Here is a 26,167-nt window from a genome sequence, read left to right on the forward strand (position 1 = left end):
ACAATATATCACGGCACAGAACAACGTGAACTCGACCTATTCCTAGCAGCCACCGTCCCGATGCAACATGATAGCAGATCAGTCCGACAGATAGCGACAGCCTCGCAACTAACGCCATGTTGCCTCGACGATAACCGTGCGCTTCTAATGGTGCCGGCCGCCCGCCGCCCGCCGAACTCACTCTGTCCCCGATTGCGTAACCCACGCTAATTAAATATTTATATGTTACGAATTAACATAATATATTCATACACAAGTGAAGCTAAGCGATAAATAAGCAAAGATCGAACAGGGTATTTTTCATCCGAGCTTCATATAATTTATGGCCGACGATGATATCGCGACTGGTTCTTTTATTTGTGAAATAGTGATGCGCGGAGTGTGCTCGGTAAGCGTTACTAACGGGAAATTTTGGCGATAAATCACCGGCACTCGATTGCCTAAGCGTTCGTGTGGGCCAGTAAAAATTTATTCGACAGTCGATTTTGATATCTTGATCCCGCGACGTGTACAAAGCATGCGGAGTCGAGCGACAGCGACGTGAGCGAAACACTTCGACACCCGTGTATCGCATGGAGCGCTGACTTACGGACCGTCGGCTCGAGAAGTGGTTTACCATATTCCGAACTTATTGTAAAGATACAAGTCACGTCGCTGGCAAACCGCGGGGCACTTGCGCTAACTCATCTCCCCTAACACCTACCAAAGCATCGACAACGCTCTACACGCGACGGCGACCTGAAACAAAAGGAAAGCGAAATTAATTAAAATGCCAATCACAAAACAAAATTAAAGCTGCATTAAAGGGAAACAAACAAAACATCGCAAACTCGTTCGTATTTCAAACGGTTGTAACAAATCAATAAATTGCGCCAAAGCAGATCTCCTGATATATTATTGACTGGATAGTACGCATTAGAAATCTGAATGCACGGCGATAATTCATTACAACGAAAACGTAGTCATAAACGAAGGACTTCTTGAAATGCAAATAATTTCGCGCGAGCCCCATGGGCATGTTAAAACAAACTCTGTATTCTAACATCCTTGCATTATTTATCGTTCACGCTCACGAAACGGCGATTTCTTTTTTGTACAATTTAAGTTAATTTCTAGCGTAATGCGTATTTGATAAAAGGCCGTATCTCTGGCAGGCAGGCTCCGTCGAGCCGGCTCTGAAATTAAGATGTAACATGATGCGAGAACGAGCAAGAGCTGCTAGATTTATTGCTATACCACTTTGCATATGCTGATTTACAAAGATGTTGGATACAATATGGAGATGTTGCGTGTGTGCCAACGAATATTTTTGTGTGACAAGTAAATAAAAATTTAACAATATGAGTTAAATTTTTGCAACTTGTTAGTTTTCATAATTTAACGCTGAATAAATTAGTTTATGTAATCTTGCTGTAGAAGCCGCATAATAACAAAACATGCAATTAATATTATAATTTTAATGAGGTGCAATGTTGTGTCATTAATAATTATGTTAATTATCTGAACTATATCACGTATCTGGATTTTATATATTATCGTTTATTTGCAATTATTATCATCATAAAATTGTAGTACTGTTAATAACGTATGAAAAATACTTTTAACAGGTTAAAAGGTTGCATCTTTATTTTATAAAAAGCCCTCAATATTTATATGAATGACTTCTTTTATAAGAATAGTTGGTAAAGAGTGTCAAAAGTAATGTCATAGTTTTAATAAATTTTAACAACTACTTTACATTTCCACACATTAAATATAATCTATCTTTCAATATAATGATAGCCCACTCAGGCTGTGAAAACAATGTTGTCTTAAGCTAGATATTTAGAGTAGCTTAGTAGGTAATTAAGAGCATTTACTTTTTAAAAACAAATCCGTAATTAAAATTGTTGATAATATATTACCATATACTTTAACGACATTGGAAAAAAATAGGCAGATCTCGAATAACCTTATTACCCTACTTTCTAACTCTATTGAATTATTTACTGAATTGCAGTAAATATCGCTAGAAAATCAACTCAAAGTATGTTTCCCAAGAATAATTTTGAAATTTTAAAATACACAAGAACAACTCTATAGAGATCCGCGGTTGCTGATGTTGCCCATTCGCGACGCAGCGGGCGCGAGTGGGACGACTGTCTGGCGGTCCGCAGTCAGCAGAAAGAAACATAACAGAATCTCTCGCGGCTACGAGCGCCGCTTAGCTCAGCTATTGTACGGCGCTATTTTAAATCTGTTTGATTCCGTGTTTTTAATAAATATTACTGTATAAATATTAGGTCAATAAGTATTTTACACTCTTTTAAATGTAAATTTAGAGCTCATTATCGAATAAAATAATTTTTACACGAGGTAATGAATTTCGTTACTATTTGTTTGGAAATTGATGTGAAACATAAAATCACAGTAACCAATATATTATTATTAATAAAGCCAGAGCTTTCTTACTTTTTTGTTTCCACAACTGTACTCGACTCTGGAAATAGTTTTCATATATAGCTTCATTAGCCTTAAGAATCAACTACTTTTTATCCCGGGCCCATATCATAATGAGGGCGGATTCGCAAGCAAAAGCTAAGAAACTAGTATTGTTTCTACTTCCTTCGTACTTATTAATATAAAAGCTACGAAGCTAGTATAGCTCCTTAGGTTGTATACTAATAAGTACGTAAGTCAATTCTCCCATCATATTGGTATGAGATGATCTAATTCTCCGTGGTATAACATTTCATTAAACTAGAGACCACAAAGTAGAGACAATGAGAAAGATCTTATTACGGAGACAAGAATACGTTAACATTATGTAACGAGCAATGTAACAAAAAGTCAGAAGCACAAAAAGGTTCACGTACGACTCCTAGTCAAGGAAAGTAGGTAATAAAGAAAAAGGACGCCAACCGAATAATTGATACGATTATGTGTTACTTCTCTAGACGACGTAAGGGTAACCCCATAGTAAGAGAATTTAAAAAAATAAATTAAAAATAACAACCCCGTTAAGATAATTTTATGATTAAATCAGAATTTATTTCATACAGAGAATTATATGTTCAACGAATCGTTTAAAAATCGAAGGTTTCAGAACGTATCTTATGCAGTTTAATAAACATCTTAAGGAAGACGTAATTAGTGTCGGTCAAAGCCCGACAAACATTCTGAAACCTATTTTCGCACGTGGATCAGTATGAACGCGGCTCGAAGAACAATGGAAGAAGGGCGGCGGGCGCTCCGTCAAGTGCGAGAGGCCATAAATCCAACAGGACGCGCAATTTGTTGAATTACAACATGCGCCAGCCAGCCACCGGTCCGACGCAAAATTAGCTCCCACAGAGATAAATTGACGGCGGCCCGCTAAATAAATTATTTGGGAAAACCGAGAAAAAACGGGCGTCTTCTCTTGATAAGGGTTGAGGCTACGCGGTGCAAATAATGAATATCGACCGCTGAATTCGTGCCGATATGTCTCTTGTGATTATTGTACATGACTCGCTCTTTACATGATACGGAATTGTGTTAGGTCTTCTATCGATGCTTGAGGATTCTGTGTTTAATCACTATAGTAACTGTGATTATATTATCATACTTAATGGTATTGCTATAAAGTCTATTACGTACTTTTGGAACATGTAAATTAAACCAAGTATAATTTAATTCCATTTTCGTCAATAAACAAAACTCGAGCATTCCGTTTTTTTATAAGTATAATTGGCTTCTCATTATCAATCAAATAGAGTACCTATTATGTATAACTTAAGTTTGAAATTCGCACACTATATATAGCTTATCAGTTTCTTATTCAAGACGCCTAAAGCAATTTTTCATGCAAGGGTTGCATCACACCCTTTCTTTCAGCGGGATTAATCTTAGTTGTATATTCGAGATTTAGGCGGCAATAAGAAAGACGCATAGGTAGGCTTACAAAGGGAGCGGAGTGGCAAATTGTCTCAGATTTCAACCCTCCGCATAAGGATTTTATTACATTCGTTAACGCAAAAAAGATTAATGTATAAATACTTTATTTGTATGCATTTTAAGGGTTATACTATTAACTCCTATTGTTCTTCAAAAATAATGTAAAAATCGAACTTCTGTTATTTTATTTTACTACTAGCTTTTGCCCGCGGCTCCGCCCGCGTTATAAAGTTTTTCAGGCTAAAGTTTTCCGTTATAAAAGTAGTAGTTTCCCGGGAGCCTATGTTCTTCCCAGGGTCTCAAACTGTCTCCATACCAAATTTCATCTTAATACGTCGGGAAGTTTTTGAGTTTAACACGTTCAGGCAGACAGATGCAGCGGGGGACTTTGTTTTATAATATATTTTTTAGATCTTTTTAAGAGGAACAATCCCGTCATACATCATTGTTGCATAACTTTAACCGTTTACGCAGCGCACGCAACGGAAGCTCTCAAAACTAATAATTTTTCCTCGATTTGCAACATGTTTCATTACTGTTCCGCTCCTATTGGTCATAGCGTGATGATATATAGCCTATAGCACTCCAGGAACAAAGGGCTACCCAACACAAAAAGATTTTTTCAGATCAAACCGGTAGTTCCTGAGATTAGCCATTACTGCTTCGCTCCTATTGGTCATAGCGTGATGATATATAGCCTATAGCGCTCCACAAATAAAGGGCCATCTAACACAAAACGAATTTTTCAGTTGAAACCGGTAGTTCCTGAGATTAGACATTACTGCTCCGCTCCTATTGGTCATAGCGTGATGATATATAGCCTATAGCACTCCACGAACAAAGGGCTATCCAACGCAAAAAGATTTTTTCAGTTCGAACCGGTAGTTCCTGAGATAAGACAATACTGCTCCGCTCCTATTGGGTATAGCGTGATGATGTATAGCCTATGGCACTCCACGAACAAAGGGCTATCCAACACAAAAAGAATTTTTCAGTTCGAACCGGTAATTCCTGAGATAAGACATTACTGCTCCGCTCCTATTGGGTATAGCGTGATGATATATAGCCTATAGCACTCCACGAACAAAGGGCTATCCAACGCAAAAATAATTTTTCAGTTTGGACTGGTAGTTCCTGAGATTAGCGCGTTCAAACAAACAAACTCTTCAGCTTTATATAATAGTATAGATAAATGATTTACTTAACTGCATTTAAAATTCAACTTTAAATCCAGCACCAAAAAAGTTATTTCAAAACTGTAAATTGCCACTGATGTCATCACAAACCCGCGATGTAGAGTACTAAAACATTGATACTTTACTCAGAACTGCGCATTAAATTCGAATGCACTATTTTTACAAAACCCATTTCGATTTGACGTAAGTTTTGGACAGCTCACGTCGGAGTTACCAACATTTTTACTAAACTGCCGTTAAAATTCGCATGATTTTGTAACTTTTGTACGTTAGTTGCCGTACCGCCGAGACTGCGGCCAGACATTTAGTTCCTATATTTGAATTCAACGATATTAACGTCTATGCATATTCAAATAGTTGGTTTTTGTTTCGCGAGTGAGTTGCCTTAACTCAAGTGGAAGCGGTTAAATCAATCTGCTTTTGTTGAATATTTTTGCGTCTTAGTCCATTTTTAGTTTGGCTTGTTTATTTTGTTTTGAGGTATTATTTTGGTGAACACTCGGCTGTCGAGAGATATGACGTGCTTTGTTTATCATATACAAGCTAAGAGACTACAATTAGGTTCCCTATATTTTAATTAATCCAAATTCACCCAAAGAAAATATTCCTTTATGTTTAAGTGTAAAGTGTAAAGTATCTTAAAGTGATTATTATTATTGACGTGTTGATTCTTTCCATATTCATAGAACTAGCTTCCGCTCGCAGCTTCGCCCGCGTGGATTTCGGACTTCAAAAATGGAGCCGGTCGCGAACGTTCGAGAATGTTCGTTTTACGAAGCTACTCGCTAGGTGATTCGCTAGCCTCTAGGTGCCAAGCAAGCCGCCTGCGTGTGCGTTCGCGACCTTATATATATACAAAAATAATCCTTATAGCATGATTCAGTATTCACGCGTGATGGCTTATTATTAGCGTATTTCATGTATAACATTGGTGTTTCTATACCGATTTCTATGATTCTTTTTTAATGGAATATTTAATAATGTTAATTTTTTTAATTAGGGATGACTGAGAGTGTTATAAACGTAAGAGTAGACAAATATAATGAGAAAGCCTCGAACTGCTAAGCTATCGGGAGTTACACGTGTTATTGTGAGTCAACCATAAAAGATAGACATATGCTGTCGTGGGATATTATTACATAATTTTAAGGAGAACATTTCCGTCATACATGATTTCTGTGTAGCTTTAACCATTAAGGTTGCAAACGCGACGGAAGCTTAAAAAATGGAGTAACTTTTCCCGTTTTCCCAACATTTCCCTTCACTGCTCTGCTCCTATTAATTGTAGCGTGACGAAAAGTATACTATAACCAGCACAGGAGTATGACAAATAATTGTACCAAGTTTCGTTAAAATCCGTCGAGTAGTTTTTGTTTCTATAACGGTTATACAGACAGACAGACAGACAGACAGACAGACAGACAGACAGACAAAAATTTTACTAATTGCATTTTTGGCATCAGTATCGATCCCTAATCACCCCCTGATAGTTATTTTGGAAATATATTTCATGTACAGAATTGACCTCTCTACAGATTTATTATAAGTATAGATAACTGTAAATCATTCAAGGGTTGTGAAAGCTTTATGGTTAGAACTATTGCATATCCCGGTTTGCCGAGTAATAAATTCAGTCAAATCCTTGCGCGGTAACCAAAAATTTAAGCGGTTTGGCAAACAAAGGCAAATTATCTTAAAAACCCCGTATTTTCATCAGAACACTAAGTTAAATTAAATTTCAATAAAAACTTATATTTAATTTTAAAACTTAAGGCATTCATTTTTATTGCATATCGATTTTTAAAATTTCAAAAGAATAATTTTGAAATTTTAAAAATCGAACGAATATACAAACCGTCAACTACTCAACACCCCACATACAAAACTATAATCGGAAGGAAATTAAAAAAATCGCCTTAGCGGGGTGTTCCCTCGTACCTGCGCGCTACGGCCATCAATTCATCCCCACCCAGACATGTGCTCGATACGCCATTACAGATCCTATTGTTAGGGGATGGAATTCTCTTATCAAAAAAATGTCGGCCATGATGATTTGGTTGTTAAATGTGAATTTAATGATGGCGCACGGAATGGTTTTGCTATGGGTAATTTGTTTAGCGTTTTGAGGAATCATGAGGTTATTTAAAGTACTACTTAATTGATATAAAATAATAAAATCATAATAACCAGATAATTAGAAGCGGAATAGTGCGTTCAAGTTTAAGCCTTTTAAAATATATAATTAAATACATTTTCCAACAGTTTACTTAACAGATGATATTAATATTAAAAAGGGTGTATAGAAGATATTTTTTGCGCGCCGCTCTGCCCCCCGCTCAGGCTCATTTATCAGGATTTTGGACGGCACAGGCTAAAATTTTGGACGGTTTAAGCTGCGCGTAAATTTCGGAAAACATGACACAATGGAAAAAATTTGACCAAAAAGTTACACTAAACATTTACATTTATACAATTAAAAGTAAGTATAAATTCGCTTCACATATGCGAAATTCTGTTAAACGACTGCTTTAATTCGTGTCGTTTGGTAAATAAATATTTTGCCGTTGCTTACAAGGAAAATATATCCTTACGATAAAATTAAACTACATGCAAAGATAATTCTTATTCCTATTATAATATATTATAGAATAAATTAAAGGAATATACAATTTTCCAGCCATTTTTCACTCAACCGAACACCTCTAAACATACGCAATTAAATCTATTACTATTCAAAATGACACGTATTTCTAGCCTCGACTACATCCCCAACCATAAATTCTCACATATCTATCAAGTGCTCACAATTTACACGGAAGTTTTTAACGTAACTCATTGCGCGCGTATTTTGTCGCCATATTGAACTCTCACACTGCTATATATTAATTTTATTTTTGGGATCGACTAATGCGGTCGACGTGCTCTGAGTAAGTTTTTGTGCCATTTATTTCCGTAACACTGTTATGTGCCACTATTAGTTCGAGTATGCAACTGTACAGGCTATTTTAATACGAGTCGGAAATGACTCCTTTGTAGATTGCATCCATTTGTGCTGATACTGGCCGCTATCAATTACCATGTTTGAAAAAGGAATCAAGTTTCTAAATTTAAATTTCAAATTAACGGTAATGGGTTGAGTAAATATTCTTTTTTTAACACAATTTACGGCCTACACGTATGTACATTATTCGCATAATTAATGTACTACAAGGATAGAGAAATATCAGGCCATCCTATGAATCTAAATAATAGAGGAAACTTTTAATTTTTATTTTATTAAGCAGTAGTAAATTTAGTTGTATTTACCATATTTTACACGAAATGCAAATACATCTAAATCACAATATTATCTTGAAAATATATAATAACTAAAATACGGTAATAAAAAATCTGTGGTTATTGCAAGGAAAAAGTTGATTAAAATTTTATATACCATACGAAAAATTAATCCATAACGCAATAATTTTGTTGGCAAATATCAGAGAAAAGAAAAAAACTATTTAATCCGTAAAGTTTTGTAGGTTGGTACAGCACGATAAATCAGTGGGTCGTCGCCGCGTCGATGCCAAACAAATAAGATGATACCAACTTGGCAACAACGTGTATGGGAAGGGACTTACTAATGTAATCAAAAAATAATTTTCAGTCCTTATTATGTGTTAAAAAGTAATTAAAATCAGTTTCTAACACACATACAAGAATCTCAACAACATTGTCCATTGCAAAGAAAATGGAGCTATTATTTTTAAAATAACTGTATTCTAAATTCGAAATTTAAATTTAGAACTCAATTTTAAAATTTTCGATCGATTCCTTACCAAGTGTTCTCCGTATTTCTAATATAAGATTGTAAGTCGTTATTATCTCAAATATATTGCGAGTGCCAATGGTAGCGGCGTGCTATTGAAATCTTATATTTCAGTGAAGGTGCAACTCCTTGGCTGTCGTTTGCGCACACCTCGTAAATCTCAGTATGATTTGTAATAAAATCTGGACGCCGCGGTACAGTCACGTCCGTTCACTTGGACAACGAATATCTTCTTCATATAGATTACACTGCGTTTATAACTTTAAAATTTATAGCGCTGAAAGTGGAAAATGCGATGGCAAATGTTTCACTTTACTGTATTCTAGAAATTACTTTTACTTCAATATTGCTATCATTATTATATTGGGCATAAATTTTGTTAGAATTTTAACTGAATCCAAAGACTAATAGATATAATTTCCGAACTAAAAGCTTAAGCTATTTTGTTTGGCGAGTGTGTGTTGTTTGTCTTTAATTAGTGTAATAAGTAAGCATTATGAGATTTAACATTTAACGGTATACGGTGAATTGTGCAGTGCTGGTGGAAGGATATATATCCGCCCGGATAGCGACCACCATACACAAGGTTTTAAAAGCCGCTATAGTAGTCTTCGTAAGTGTCGCGTTTCATGATCAGCCTGTGTATATCCGCTTCCCGGCCGGCATAATTTTGTCGATTGCCGAAGGATAATCATTTCGTGTCAGTCGACAATCTATTGGATCCCACGCTATTCACCGTTAGGTGCAGTTCTAAAGATTTTAATACAACAAATGGCTTGTTTTTTTGTCATTTAAAAGCTAATCTATGCATATAAAAGTACTTTGCTACTTAGATTTTAGTAAATCGAAGTTCTGAAGATACAGCAAGTGGCTTCTTTTTTATTTTCAAAGCTAATATATAATGTGTATGTTTACAAATAATGTACGATATTATCAAATTACATTCCGACAGAAAATTACAATCCTTCATACGATAAAAGATGAGGGCGCAAGCGAAAACAATTTTCTGGAGAAAAGATTACATGATGCCTTCTTTATTGCTCCTAATCACGTGAGCTGACAATAAACTATTTCTCACTTATTATTTAGTGAGCTGCTTATTTTTTCTTGTTTGCCTTCTTTTGTCGGCATGAAGTAATTTGGTAATGAAAATGTTTAGTTAGTACTAAAACCAAGAGATTTTCTTTGCATATTTAACTTAAAAAAATATCGATTAAGTCAACTTTGAAGTTGCTCAGAACTACTTAATTATGAATCCGTTAGAATAGAAGTATGTGTAACCACAAAATGTGAATACGCGCAATTACGCGGAAAAACAACAATAATTAAATTTGTTTCATCAAAATATATAAATAAATATACCCGGAACACTTCCCCGACTCCATCAATATCATGACCCAAACCTAGTTTTTTATTTTGGTTAGAAAATAACCGCGGCCATCGATCAACGTCGGCAATGCTCGTTACCGAAATCGCGTTTATCATAGATCACATTTGTCTAAGGTTTTACTTTTATATCCAGCCGGAACGACTTAATGTATTTTAAATAAATCACAAATAACAACCCTAAAATAATAAGTACAGGGTATAATTTCCCCTGGCGGTGCGGAAATATTAAAGCGTTGTTAGGAAAGTGATACGGGGAAAAGTCGCGAGCCACACACGACGAATTACGAGTGAACCCGGGACACGGGCCTGAGTTATGTGACCGCGATATATAATGTTTATGAAATATGTTTTATTCTTGGTAAAATCTAGTTAAGTGTTGAAGAAGGCGAGGGCGTAGAAAGATATCTTTGATACAAGAGTAATGCGTGAAAGTTATCAATCCATACGTACAATTAATTATGGTGTAGAGCTGAGGTTATACAGTTTAGTCTACAAAATGTTTGTTAGAAAAATAATTTCTATTGCACATACAACCTGCATGGGATTTTCTGTCAATAAATGCTTTTTCTATTTCCTATTACAATGCACGCACACTTCTTTTAACAGTAAGTATGGGTATCTATGTACAGAGGTCATTACTTACAGTATACCAGGTGATTTACTAGGCATTTTGATTTACTTTTTTAATAATATGGGGAGCTAGTACATGTTCCACATGGTCAACAAACGAAACGATACATCGGAAAACTAAAATATTAAAACCGCGATAAAATCCGAAAAATAGTTTAATTTTAATGTCTAACATTCGCGTTAACATTATGGTCAACAAAGATATAACGTGTTTTTGCATTAAAACCACTTGATTCAGATCTAATTGTAGTGGCGTCTTTTAACGCTTATCTTTAAGCGTCTTCTGAATGGAATGCCGCAAGCCAGCGGTGGGCGACGCGATTTGTCAAAAGGAAAACAAACATCCCTGAAATAGTTTCAGTTGACAAGTTTATAGCGCGCCTCGCTTTCGTCTCCGGCGTTCTGTTACGAAATTATACTAACAGCTACGCACAGGGCCGTTTGGGGGTCCTGTGTCCCACCAGATTTTGTTTGTCAAATTAGAATGGTTTGGTCCAATACGCTGAGTTTATACTGACATAGGCTATTTTCAGCATTGCAAAATTTTACAATGGTTAGTTTTAAATTAATAAAGTCCACCGTGGCCATGAAGGCTGGAGACTTTGAAACAACTAGAGAAAATTATGATATTAAAACCGCGATAAATAAGAAATCATTAATAAAGCCCGCTACGTCGCTTACGTATATACATAGTAGAGTATAAAATTTGGTATTTCAAGTATATCCTTTATATAAGCCTTTGTTTAACAATACCGTAGAGTTATACACAATTTCAAAATTTTATATCATACCAATTCAACTGTCCATTTCAAATATAATTCAGTACAAATTTCTCAAAATGTTTGCAAGATAAATACCTCTTACTGTATGATAAAACAATTGTTAAATCGAGAGCAGCCGGCTCTGTGCGAAGGAATTTTATACAACACTCAGAACGTTTCCGCTCACTTCTTCACAGATTTACATAGCGTGCTACCATTTTGTTTGTTCAAATCGACCGAACGGCGATGGTAAAAATGTTTCTTGTAATCAGGAGATCTTCGATTTACAAATATGTTCACAATGTGTTGTGAGGCGCCACATACAGATGAATTGGATCAATGAGTTACAATTAATTGGTCGATATAAGGCCGTAATTTTTATGAATAGATATGAGGCGATGAAATCATACGTTTGTATAAACTAAAATTATACAATACAATGGAAATAGTATTTAAATAATGTGTTACATGCAATTAATGTCAGTGAATTACTAAGCATAATCTACCAATATATTCTATATTATTGTGTTATAATGAATAATTTTAGCCCTGTATTATATAATGTCTTACTGCTGGGCACGGCGCTCCTCTATTACTGAGAAGGATTGGGCGTTAGTCAACCACACTGGTCTAGTGCGGATTGGTAGACTTCAAACATCCTCAAAATATCTAGAGAACTTTTGAGGCATGCAGGTTTCTTCACGATGTTTTCCTTCACCATTAAACCAAGCGATAAATCACAAAGAATACACACATAATTTTAGAAAAGTCAGAGGTGTGTACCATTGGGATTTAAACCTGCGGACATTCATCTCGGCAGTCATTATAGTGATGACTAGTCGAAATAAATGTAATCCAAGTATTAAGTATCAAACGTATGCTAAACCTAAAAACAGCTGTGTTAAAACAGACACCAAACATTAAATCATCATAAACTCAGCGAATTTGGCATTATGATATTTTTTATAACTCAACCGATGCAATCAGGTAATACATTAAAGCCTAATCAATTAGTATCGAGACAGAAGGTACCGATAAATATTAAACAGCTGCAGAGTCCGGGCACGTAACTAGTTTGTGGGTATTTGTCTAAGCAGAAGCTTGGCAACAGAGGGATGCTCTTAGGCTGGAGGAACTCCGACCACTGCTGTCAGCGATTTATTTGTCGCACTCCTTTTAATGTAAGATATATTAGATTTGTTATGAGTATATGATGTACTTTTTATCTTATCTTAAACTCACTAATATTATAAATTAAAAAGATTGTGAATATGTTTGTTAAATTATACGCAGAATCAACTGAATGGATTTGGATGTAACTTCGCATGTGGATAGACCCTGCTATGGAAAGGCTTTTTAGCCAGCAAGCCGAAGCCGCGAGCAACATCAATATTTTTTTTATCCGAAATCTAAGCGCATACGTTTCGTAAACTATATTATTATTACTTTATATCCAAACTAGTGAACAAAATTAAATCCATTGTTATGCTAAATCCGATATACCATGTTAATGTTATTAAAATTTTAATGACTGGATTAAAATTAGTACTAATTAAGCAATCCTTAATTGTAGAAATATTACCGCGTTGTACGAATTATTATTAGTGTTAATTAATCTATGAGGCTATTGCACGCACACTACACATTTAATTATAAAACGTATTGTTATTTATGTGACGGTAAAAAATCTGTACATTCGAAATTCAAATGTTATATACTTTTGAATTGGTTGGTTTCAGAACGCTACTTATTAAGTTACAAGCAGATGCAAGGACTTGATTCAAAAAATAATTACAAACATAAAATCGATTATAAATACTCTGTTAAAATTATTTTATATAACGATTAAAATAACCAAAGAAATCAACAATCGCAGATGTGAGTCCTTCAGACAAGACCAATGTTCAAAAAAATTACTTCATACATAAAATCGATTATAAATAGTCTGTTAAAATTATTTTACATGACGATTAAACTAATCAAAGGAATCGACAATCGCAGGTGTGAGTCCTGCCTACAGAGGGTCGTTGGAGTTACGCGGGCAAGAGCGCAACAAGAATAATACAAAATGTTTTTCATTTTCTTTATGTCACCCCCGGTAGTCGTAAAGGCATTAAGCGTGACCAAACTTTTGTTTGATACCAACGATATAAGTATGAACGTGATGTACCTACTGCGCTTACTGCAAATACCAACTTCAAGCATTTCGCAAGTTAAAACTGAGCAAGTTTTCGGAATTTGGCAGGTTAAAATTGAGATATTTATCTTTTGCCTCACGACTAAGTTATTATGGTTTTTTTATTAGTTCTAATAATTAAAGATGGACGAGGTATACGGACATATCGTAAATCAATGCATCGTCTTTATCTTGTAGTAGAACGCTTTGCTATTGTTTGTCTCTTTCATATAATATTTTACTACTTAATATAACTTCTTAGTCTGACAATATATTATTTTAAAATGTTTTCATATGTAAAAGCCCAAATCGCCAGTTCAATGTTACAGGGTGCTGTGTTAATTATTATTTATGTTGGTAAAACTTGATTTAAAAATTTCATGTTAGTAAGAAAGAGAAATGATAATTCATGGTACCTCCTTTGGTTTCGGTATTAATATTTTTTTAATGATCTACATCTAGGGAGATGTAGAGCTCATATTTGTAAATTTTTGAAAAGATACTCAAAATTAAACAACTTACGATGTATCTTACAATGGCGATGTGTAAGTAACTTGTATAATTACTTTAAAATTATATATATTTATGATATAAACTAGCACATAAGTCCATGTTTATTTATTTATAATTTACGTTTAATTAACAAATCATAAATATTAATAAATCGCATAATATATTACATTATTTCTGATGGAATATTAGCAGTTTAAAATAATGATGAATATAATAGCAGGTTATTTTTGATTATTTAAATATTAACCTACCACTCTATAGATATTTACAGCATAAAATTATATCACGCGAAGACTCATGTCATGTTTCCGCTACAAAGATTAATTTTCAAACGTTTCTTTTATAGAAAAACGTATCGAATTTTTTCGTTCACTTTACTCCACAAGAAGCGCAATATAATCTCCCCTCGGATACCCTAAAAATCAAGATTCGTGACAAAATTGGTAACGTCCCCATACATATGTTATGAATCAACCCGGCGGAGAAGCGAAACTTGTGACTAATACATTGTCTGAGGAAGTTAATACGATTTGTATTGTATATCCAAACGCAGTTATAATATATTCGAAATAATAATGAAATTATTTTGATATTTACTTTTCTAAATCTATTGTTTTCATATAAATTGCGAGCTGAGAAAAAGTGGTTTTGTTTTATAATTATCATTCATAAATTTTATAATTTATACTAAAATATATAAAGTTTAATGAAAATTAACCAATCATTGAATGATTTTAAATATTAAATTTATTTAAATACGCAATACCTACTACTTATGTAAAATTTGCTGCTTTAAATAACTTAAAAACTAAAAAAATATGGTCATTACAATCACTAAATAGACAACAGGAGTCAACCCTAATTCGAAGTTGGTAGAACACGGAGGCGGAGAGTTACCCAAGTAATTACTTTATTAGGTGATACCGGAAGGCGGTTCGCTGAGAAATATGCCGCCGTGACAACCCTGCCGAGAAACGAGCGCTTCCACACCGCCTAATGTAACGCAAATAACACTTAAAAATTACTGAGATAAAAAGGATTTTTAATTGTTTATGCCGCGGTTTTATATTTTGCCCCACATTTTATGAAATGTTACTTTGCAAATAGAACAATATAAGTCAGGAAATTGTGATACAGTAATGTAATTAAAAGTAAGTTGTAAATCTGTTGAGCCAAATAAAGAAACATAGGTGATGTTTCGATATATTACCTTCTACTACGATTTACATAAATTTTCCGATTTTGGTCAGCAAAAATTTTACGCCAATATAATTGAATATATAGAATTAATGTGCCTACCTTGCCCAACTGTCGCAAAGCACTACACTCAAACGATTAGCGACACAACCACAACGGCAATGTAATAGCAACTGCAACCCGAACCTACCTGTGGGTACGTTAATAAAACAAGTCATAAAATTTTACGACCTCCTTTGTAAACACGAGTAAAACGGTCTTGTAACAGTTTTTGTCAAAAAACTGTCGTACAATTGCGTTAACAGTATTCTTTTTTTAAATTTGACAATACAAGGACGACGAAGGTATGTTTTAAAATTGGAACAATATGTTATTTTTTTAAATTTAAGTGCCAGAGTTTTGTGAAATTGCTTTTGTTTTTTTAAGATCGTACAATAGTTTTTTGTCTCGTAACTATACTTTCTTTACGAAAATTTTAAGCGTGTTATCGACCCATTTTTTTTTATTATTGGGACAATCTCAAATCCTATTTGCACAGGCTGATGATGCAACATTCTTTGAACTATAATTGGAACCTCTGTAACAATTGATTTGCCAATTAACATTTCAAATCGAATGCTAATTAAAAAGATTAAGCATTAAAAATGTGCTATTATATTATTATCTTATTTTGTATATCGTACAAGGCTGGCTCTACGAAGCTCTACAAAGAGCGTTTACTCTGCACTCGACAATGTATCGGTTATTTTTAATAGACACGATGCCGCGAGAGGAACGTTCTAGGAACCCGCCGACGGGATGGGGATGTGCCAAAAAGAGATAAAGTAGTTTTATTGATCTACACGGACGTTCGGGTGGCGCGAGTGTGAGTTGAATGAAACGAAGATAACTTACCGCCCCAAACGTTTTTTGTCCTTTTTGCACTTAGCTGTTTTGGTTGCATGCGTCCCTCTCGGGCCACGTGACCTAAACAGGGTGTAACTCACCCCACGGCGGCCATAACTTACTCATACCGATAGGCGGTAGGTACGGTTGAGAAAAACATGTCTGTTTATTTATAATTTTTTTACAATTAAAATTGCTTTTCATAAAAATAAGAATGCAAATGCCCAATTTTTATTGTATTAAAATTTATTTTCCTTTGTTCAAATACAAGACCATTAAAAATATTATAATTATAACTGTAGTAATATCCCTAAAAACTGTAGCGTTTGATATATCCAAATTAAAAAAAAATACAAAAAAAATCTTTTAATAGACCGTAACAAAAAATGTAATAACGTAACGTTACCGGGAAATATCTTTTTGCTTGCTGTTGAGCCCAAATGTGCATCTCATAAATTACACCGTTCCTTCACTATTTCTTTTCTCTTGATTTATTTTTCGTCTTGTTCCCCCCTCCGCTTTATTAACTGGCTAGCTTAATTCACCGGGGAATTGTATCTAATTTATTTTTATTCCATCTGCAATAGTATAGCAAAATAATAAACCATTAAAATTAAATATGAACGACACGAGTTAATCGTAAACTTTCGTATGAACCACTAAATCCTTGAAACAACCCTTAATTTCTTTATTCAAATTTTTACTTTATTTCTCACTGTGTTGAGTTCAAAATTAAGTATTTAAAAAATGTGAAATTAGTGACCAACGGTTTGCAGACCTTGCTTTTGTACGACAAAGTGATAGCCCTTATTACTGCGCTATAATCAATTAATGCTGACTCCCCGAACAAAATATCAAAACTAAATTCTCGCCGGCTACTCAAACAAAATTTACAAAACCGCAAAATAATAAGAGTATGAAACATATCCCAAATATTAAGACGTACAAATTTCCTTCAATAAATTCAGATACTTAATAACCAAACGCATGTAAATGAAAATCATAAATGTAACAACAAAAACACCGCAAGATTATGATGTTTACAATATTAATTTAAAATGCCACTAAAGTAGAATCGTGATTGCTAAACAATCACCGTCGGTGGGTGTTAACCGATCGTAAACGTCAACTTAACGATGACTATAATCGTAAAGTTGCCGTAAAACAAATAATTAGCCCGCCGCAGTGCAAGCGGCTTCTGTTTCAGATAAGAACGTTTGAGCGTTTAAAACAGTAGTTATGATTGATTTTTGTTTGTAAAGTTATAATATAAAAAATATATATTAATTATAATATAAAAAAATTCTACGGTAGAGTCTATTGAAAAAAAAAATAGAGTTTTTAACACAAAATTATGTTTAAATTAATTTATAAATAATACATACTTGAATTAGGCCATTGTTGACAAATTAAATAGAGATTGCTGAATTATACGCCTCTTCAAAATGTTAATTGGAAAACATTAAGATTTCAAATTGATGCGCTTGCGCACGATATCAGAGCGCCATCTGTTGGTGAATAGCACTACTAATAACATAGAGTACTCATCGGTATTATTTTGTAAGACGATCGACTATAATAAATAAATTATATTAATTTCCATCGTTTATAATAGATAACAATGTGAAGATAAAGATACATTTTATAAATATGATATACCAATTCAGAACTCGTACCAAAGATTCAAAAAGAACAGGCGAGAGACATACAAAATCAAAACATGTATTCTCTAAATGAAAACCAGTAAATTTATTAAGCTATAAAACATCAGAGCATCAACTTGTATCGCAGATCTGCAGACAGCTAGGCGCCCATTTGAATTTATCTATCTTTATAGCATCGTAAACCGCCACTTGCTTCAATAAAGTGATTTATACCATAAAATAACAGCTGATCGATGTGATTGCGTACAATAAGTGCGAACTCATTATTTTACAGCTAATTTACAAACAATAAAAGTCATTCTCTTGTCTTACACGCTCATTCACCCTCCGATATCTCCATATTCGACGGGCGAACGTCGTAACTTCTAACTTTTATAACCCAATAAAACCATAAACCTCAAAGATTGGAGGCTTGAAGTTGACATGGTAAAGCGAGCGGTTATAGGTGGCGCTAGTCGTTTAGTTGTACAGCGCCATCTGTGAGCCGATGAACGAAGCTTTTTACGAGCTATTTAAGATCATCACATCGTAAAGTAGATGTTTTACGACTTCGTTTGAGGCCGCTACTGCAGCGTAGTTGAACTTTCACTGTTGATACAAGTTATTTATTAGTTAACTGAATGTTGCAAAATATTGTTCGATATTCTATTGCTTTTATCGATGCCTTGGTTTTATCAAATATGTATGATTCAATTTTAGCAATATTATGATTAATTATAAATAAAATACATTTCGTAATCTAATAACTAGGAAGATTCGAAAAAAAAATTTAAAGTAAAAAGAAATCTCTAAAATCCAAATCATTATAGGAATTTAGTATCTAGTATATTTTTACAATAGCGTAAAATTGTGTTTATATTGAACTATAAATATTCCGTCTAGACAAGTACTCGATGGCTTTCCCGCCTTTTGTAGTTACTCAGAACACCGCATCCCTAGCGCGGCGCTAGTACGCACCGCCTAAAGATTGTATTTGGCGCCATCTATGAGACTTACGACGAACTTTTACAGCGTCAATGAAATACGGGGTAATGTTGCAAATTTTATTTTATTATTGTTATAAAAATACGTTAAAACCAATACAAATAATTATGAAAACGAAAACTATTTTGAGTGACTACTATAAATATGTTTTATGTAATTTACCGATAGATGGCGCTACTGTCATTTTGGAATGTTTTCAATATGGTATGGGGAAGTTGATTGTCCCTTTCTGTTATACTAGATATTTTATATTTTAAGAGAAGACATTATTATACAAACCGATTTTTGTTAATTGATTTAATAATATAAACATAATATTTATCTCCTCAGTGTTATTTCCTTTTTGTTACAAGACTTTGATACTTATTACACTAACTTATTAGTCAATTTCCCATGCATTACAACAAGCTCGGTCCTTTAAACTCCGCTATTTGGGATCTCGAAGCCGTATTAAGTAGAGATTATGAACAAACTGTAATATCCAACAACTTCCGAAATCCACACAATTACGTTTGCAAACCAAACACTAATCCGACCAGAGGCCCGGCTAAAGCCTCGTTACAAATAAATTCCGTCTAAAAAGTTACTCCGATATCTAAGTGTAATTATAAATGCGAGGGTGAGTGACAAATCCCCGAATAAAACAACAAGGAAATAATTCCGGGCATAAATCGCCCTCTTAGTGTGAATAGAATAGCAATTATTTGGTTGAGTTGGTGCTATAGAGGCCGTACTATTGGTTTTGACAACTCGAATGCCTTACGAAAAGTATGCATGGGGAATTGTTTAGGTCTTATGCGCAAACTCGAATGAATTACGAAAACGCTTTTGTAGGTTATCTTATGTGTTTGTTCGCTATCTTGTATCTTAATGGTTACTTGAGGTTTGAGAGTTTAGAACGAACAAAATTTAATAATGTAATAAAATAATCGTGACCAATTTGATTTATTGCGCTGTTTTGACGAATTAACTAATGAAAATTTCAATTTTCTAGATTGAAATAAATTCTGTAAAATGATAAATACGTCAAAGCAAAAACTCTACAGGAGTCGCAGAATGCTCTACATATTTTAAATAATATAGTCAACTTCTAAACAGAAAATCATACTTAACCTCTAACTGAATTCTAACCAGGATCTTATAAGCATTTCGTATCTACTTTGATATAATCAAAAAAGTAAATTTTTCGACGTCGGTAACAATTACTCAACTTTTAACAATGGTAATATCTACCCATGGAACAACCATTATTATAAGAGCCGTGCCACACTTCTGTGCCTGAACATTATTTGTCGCCAATAAGTATTTTATGAACTACTAAGAGATCACCTTATCCTGGTGGGTTGTAAGGGGCAACGGTTGAGAGAAAATACCGTTATTTTGTTTAATTAATGCAGTCACGTCTTAAATTTTCCAAAGGGCCATTGACAACACTTTCGTGCCGAGAGAATTTTGAATAATTATGTAAATAAAATAACCATGAATATTTTTTCAATGGATATATTCATATTGATGTATGGCGGGCCTACATACATTAATGTTCTTGATTTTTAATTCACTTTTGCGGAGGTGTTTGGTGATGTATAAGAGTATATAAAACAGACAGATTCTCCTAAGATGTTAGTTTATTTTTTAATTCTTCCAGACGAAATAATAAAAAGCATCAAGAGTTTATTTTCTTAACAATACTCAGTAACATTCCAATATTTCAAAACGTTCCAACTAAAGGACTAAAAAACTTATCTAATTAATGTAAAGCTAATTACGTTAATTAGAAGTTCTGGAACAATAGAACATGTAACCGCTTTTCTAATCACGAAGACAATACCGCGAGAAAGGCATCTCGCAATAAAGAAGTGGGATAAAGATAAATTAACGTATCGGAGATGGATCGGGGTCGCCCGGGCCCCGGGAAAACTTGAGGGGCCAACCCTTCCCTGGCTTTATTTACTTGCAACCCTAGCGTTAGTTTTTATTTAAATATTCACTTGTAATGAAGAAAAAAATTTAGGTGTGCTATTTGGTGGTTGTATGATCGTGATAATTGTTAATAACTAGCTTTTTCTCGCGGCTTCGCACGCGTGTTTTCCGATTTTTTTTCCGACTTACTTAATATGTATCGTTATATTACGACCAAATTACACAATATCATAATAAATTGTAGCCTATGTGTTATTCTGATGTATATCCAATATAACTGTAAAGTTTCATCCAAATCTGTTCAGTAGTTTTTTCGTGAAAGAGGAACAAACATACATCCATACATACATCCTCACCAACTTTCACATTTATAATATTAGTAGGATTATACAGAATTTTAAAAATATTCACGGAGTCAACTGACTTTTGGAATGCACAATTATTCTATTTTTGAATTTAAAGTACGGAAATCTTATTGGATAAGATTATTGGTTTTTCTTACGTGCCTCAGGTAAGTCGTGTAGTTGCCAATAAGAATAATAATAATTAACAATACCACTTCGTATTCCAACAAGCTCGGTTTAAGATAGTAAAAACGTGTATAATTGAAGTGATTGAGGCGGTTTTCCATCCAATTTCATCCCCTATTTGCGTGCAAGAAATGCAGGTGTGAGCTCGAAACGTGAGCTGGCTAGATAAATAGGCAGAATGGTGATAAATCACCGACGACGCATGCGCAAAACACTCCGCACACTGCACTCAATTAACTGCTACGATTTCAATTAAAACGCCTCCGTCGATTTACGACATTTCTAATTTACACACTTTTGTTATTCGGACACGCTGCGATTGTTCAAACGTGTTTATTGTATGTATCGGGTGGGCTGTGCTTGTATAAAATCCATACAAAACAAAATAAAAAATAGCTTTTAAATAAATAGCAGTAAAGACGGTTTTTAGTTTTATGTACCTTCCTTGCGTATAATGAAACAAGTATCTGTTGTATTTGTTTGTCTGAACGCGACAAACTTAAAATCTATAGAACGGATTTCGATGAAATTTGGTACGGAGAAATTTAGGAACACTGGGATGATTATGAGCTTTGTATATCGGGAAAATATATAACGGAACTTTTATCCCGAAAAATAAAATCCTTCACGCGGGCGAAGCCGCGAGCAAAAGCTAGTAAAATTAAAATAGTACATAAATAATGTGTTCGAATAACTGAATTACAGTCGTATTGATCAATAAACTCACTATGTAATAACGATAGAAAGGTATTGAAAATTTAAAGTACCTAAGATAATATGTAAATATAAACGGATTGAAAAATATTTATTCTGCCCCAAACAGTACAAAAATTACAAAAATTTTACTAAAAGTAGTCGTATTCATTTTAATTCTAATAGCATTCTTTCTCTACGGGATGTGAGCATTAACGTAAACGAAGAATTCGTAATTTGATTTTGTTACTTAATTTTATAATTAGTTGTTTTATTACCTAATTATAATGTGGCAGGAACAAGGTATTTGCATTATAAAATTTTGGTTATGTGAACAATCTTCAAATGTCTAACATTATTAAATCGTAGAATTAATTCTTAATAACGTAGAAAATGAACCTTTTATGGTCTAAATAGTAAATGCCATCTATTTACCATACCTACAGCCAATACATGGACAATAATAAACTTGTTATGGTCTAATATTTACCGTCAAATTTAGGAACATATTTACTGCAAATACATAAATGATAAGTAAAGTACTAACTCCTTAACCAATTATGTATGCAATAACTGCGCGTCGACTAATAAAGACTCGGTTTGAGCTGACCACTATGAGACGAGAATCAAACTTGCATAAATACATGACGCCAATCAAGTATCACTTAGTCACACACACACAGGCTTCATACAATCTCAATTTGAATAATTTTAGCGACTTAATCCATGATTTGATGTCTGGTCAATGCTTGGTTGGTTGAAGAATTTCCGTAAGATTCAAATTTGTTTAATGCGTATATAATATTTTAATTTATTCGTTTTACAAATTGATATTATCGGTAAAGTTAAATGTCAAGTTGAAAGTGATTTCTTATTCATTTCTTGGTACTTAAAGTAAATTGAAATTTTAAGGTTACTTATTATAATTATGAGACCACCTACGAAAAATTTACTTTATAATGACATATCGGTAAATAACAAGACATGAGATTATATGAAATCATTTGTTTTTATAAATAAAGTCTGTACCAAAATTGTTCCCACAGACATACAAGCAAAAAAATCATTAAAAATCCAAGTCCATAAATCGATTTTCGATTTAACATCTTAATCAGTACTCCACAAAAAACAACCTTGAATCAATTCACAAACATAAGAATATGCAATAAAAACATAATTCGAGCACAATCACAACTAGTTAGAGTTTTACGATAGTTCGGATGTTGTAAACTCATAAAATAAAAGTTGGAAGCGCGAACAAGCCAATAGATAATGAACTTTTATTGGTCAGTTTTACAATGTTCCCTGAGTGATTGTAAAGCGTGAACCGTGTTAACGCCTGTTAGGTCGGCACTGTAGTGTACGCAACGCCCCTGCACTCTGCATCACTGTTCTATTGTTTGCACCGTGATTGGGTTTTGTAAACGCTGCGATTTCACTAGAGTCGATTTTTGCATGTACAATAATAAATGTTGTATTTGGATCTTTTTAATAGGCTTAATCTATGTTTTGAGTATCTGACTATTCCATGCTTTGTAAAATCGGATTAATTTATTTTTATTTATTTATTAATGCCGGCTTTCCTTTCGTAATTCTTGTAAAATCTAATTAATAATAAATAAATTTTCTGACCGCATTTATACATATTATTAGTACCCATATGAGTAAGTCGGGTTGTCTAAAGGAAAATTTTATTCTTCGCCACGGATGCTTAAGAATGTCATTGTTATTTTAATATATTTAAAACATTATTTAGCAGTTTTTAATACTTCGATGACGGAACAGTCAGAATTTTGAATGTTTGGATTGAGCCGATATTAAACTATAAGTTAACGTTATCAAAAAAATTAAAACAATACTATCTGAATTACTATTTACTCTACTAATTAATAACTGAATATTATTACAATATCAAAAATTACAACGACCGATATACGGACGCGTGACCCAACATTAAAATTACAATCGTAATCTTGTATGACAGCAATTATTGTAAACTGTCCATTAACTTTGGGCCCGATAGCACTTGTTTATTGCATCTAGTGTGCTCCTCGCTTTATGGCTGTATGACAATTAATAATTGTTGTGGTAACCGAATATTTCGTGCGAATCGTAAATTCCGAATTGGCTGCGTAAGGGTTAACTCTGTTAAATGTTTAGCGAACTTTATATGGTAGACGATGTTATTATACAACATTGTATAATGGTTTTATTGTTATGTATTTTGTTGTGGCCATTGACGTATATTCTATAGACACGAACGTCCATATAAACTATTTGTTCAAAATCTGAACTAAAATGGCAACCAAAACGTCACTGTTATAACCTATTTATTAATTTTAACAACAAATAATTTTACTTATTTGACAAATATTTTTCATTCAAATCCAGGTTTACACTTAGACTCGAGTTTTTATATCATGAGCGCCACTCCGTACACAACCAAAAATTTTCAATATTGACCATACTAAGGTTAGTTTGAATAGATTGCAGTTCAATTCAGTTAAACACAATGAATGTTCGGAACGCCAAATCGTAGTACATACATATCGACGGTTGTGGCCCTTTTATGTGTTTTACTATATTTATATATGGATTGATAAAAGAGATTACAATCTCAATGTAAAGACATAATTTAAAGGTTAATTAAGTATATAAATTGCTAAGTAATTTTACTTATATAAACAATATAGGTTTGGGTATATTTATATCATCGTATTTAATATAAATCGACGAAACACTTTTCTTTTACTCAAATACATTTCCAATCAATGCGAGGGTAAACCCGGAACACAACAGCGTATTCTCAGAGGTTACATTGCATCATGTGAAAACAGCTACTCGATACCATCGCAGTCCTAGGACAGCGACTTTTGAACACGGAACTGTTACGTACAGCCAACAGAAAACATTTACTGCTTAAACTTAATAAATAATATTTTAAATATTTAGTTTTAATATAGAATTTTGTTTGCTTGAGCTGGTTCACTGATAACCAAGTATTAATCAAGATAATTGTTATCTAAAAACTTGTATAGAATTAATCTACAAAAAAATATTGAAACTAGCGTCCTTGTTAGTGAGTTGTATGATATATTAATAAGTATTTGATAACGCTTCGATAGAGTTAAAGGTTTTAACTCACCTTTTAGGTTTATTGGTACCAGTAAAACGAAATCCATTTGTTATTTGTGCCGTAAATGATTTAATAAATAAAAAATAATATTACTTTAACAATAAATCTATCTAAATATTTTGATCATAAAATCATCATATTGAACGAATACTTCAACATATATAAATGTGATGTTACTATAGAACATTTAGAACTCGTTTCACAACTTCTAAGTAGAAGCTACTCGTTTCATAAATGTCGAAATACAAAATACTATAATCTATGCTCTCAAATATCGATACTATTGTATAAAGCTGAGGAGCTTCTTTGCTTGTTTGTTTGAACGAGTTAATTTCAGGACCTAGTGGTTCGAATTAAAAAAATCTTTTAGTGTTGGATAGCCCATTGAGGAAGGCTGTAGGCTATATATCATTAGGCTATGCCCAATAGGAGCGGCATATATTTATGGTAATAAAATGAGTCTATATTAGCTGCTTAATACGATGTCAAAAAAATACTTAAACTTGTTAAACAGATCATTAATGATTAATTGTATAAGAAAATATTAAACAATTATATGATAGAAATTTCCGAAACTATAACTTGACTAGACTATTATGTGATTTAAATTAACCCATATTCAGCGGATTTCACATATAAATCTGATGGTACCGTATAAATCTGTTTATATATCGTAAGTGTATAAGCCGGTGAGTTGGCGAGTCGTGGGGACAGGGCAGGTCGAGCGATACTATCACGATCCCGGGCGGAGACCGAACAAGGAGCAGGCC

The 26,167-nt window shown here is 33.6% G+C and overlaps 1 protein-coding gene across 1 annotated transcript in view; it reads right to left on the reverse strand.

Moving 5' to 3' along the window:
• Positions 1–468: 468 nt before the first annotated feature.
• Positions 469–26,167, reverse strand: part of LOC115441266 (homeotic protein ultrabithorax) — a 134,664-nt gene continuing 108,965 nt past the window's right edge. The window contains exon 3 of the mRNA XM_030165996.2: positions 469–738. The gene's annotated coding sequence lies outside the window, so the exon portion shown is untranslated. The remainder of the gene's footprint in view (positions 739–26,167) is intronic.

The sequence above is a fragment of the Manduca sexta genome, chromosome 21, assembly GCF_014839805.1.
Source record: "Manduca sexta isolate Smith_Timp_Sample1 chromosome 21, JHU_Msex_v1.0, whole genome shotgun sequence".
Taxonomy (NCBI): Eukaryota; Metazoa; Arthropoda; class Insecta; order Lepidoptera; family Sphingidae; genus Manduca; species Manduca sexta.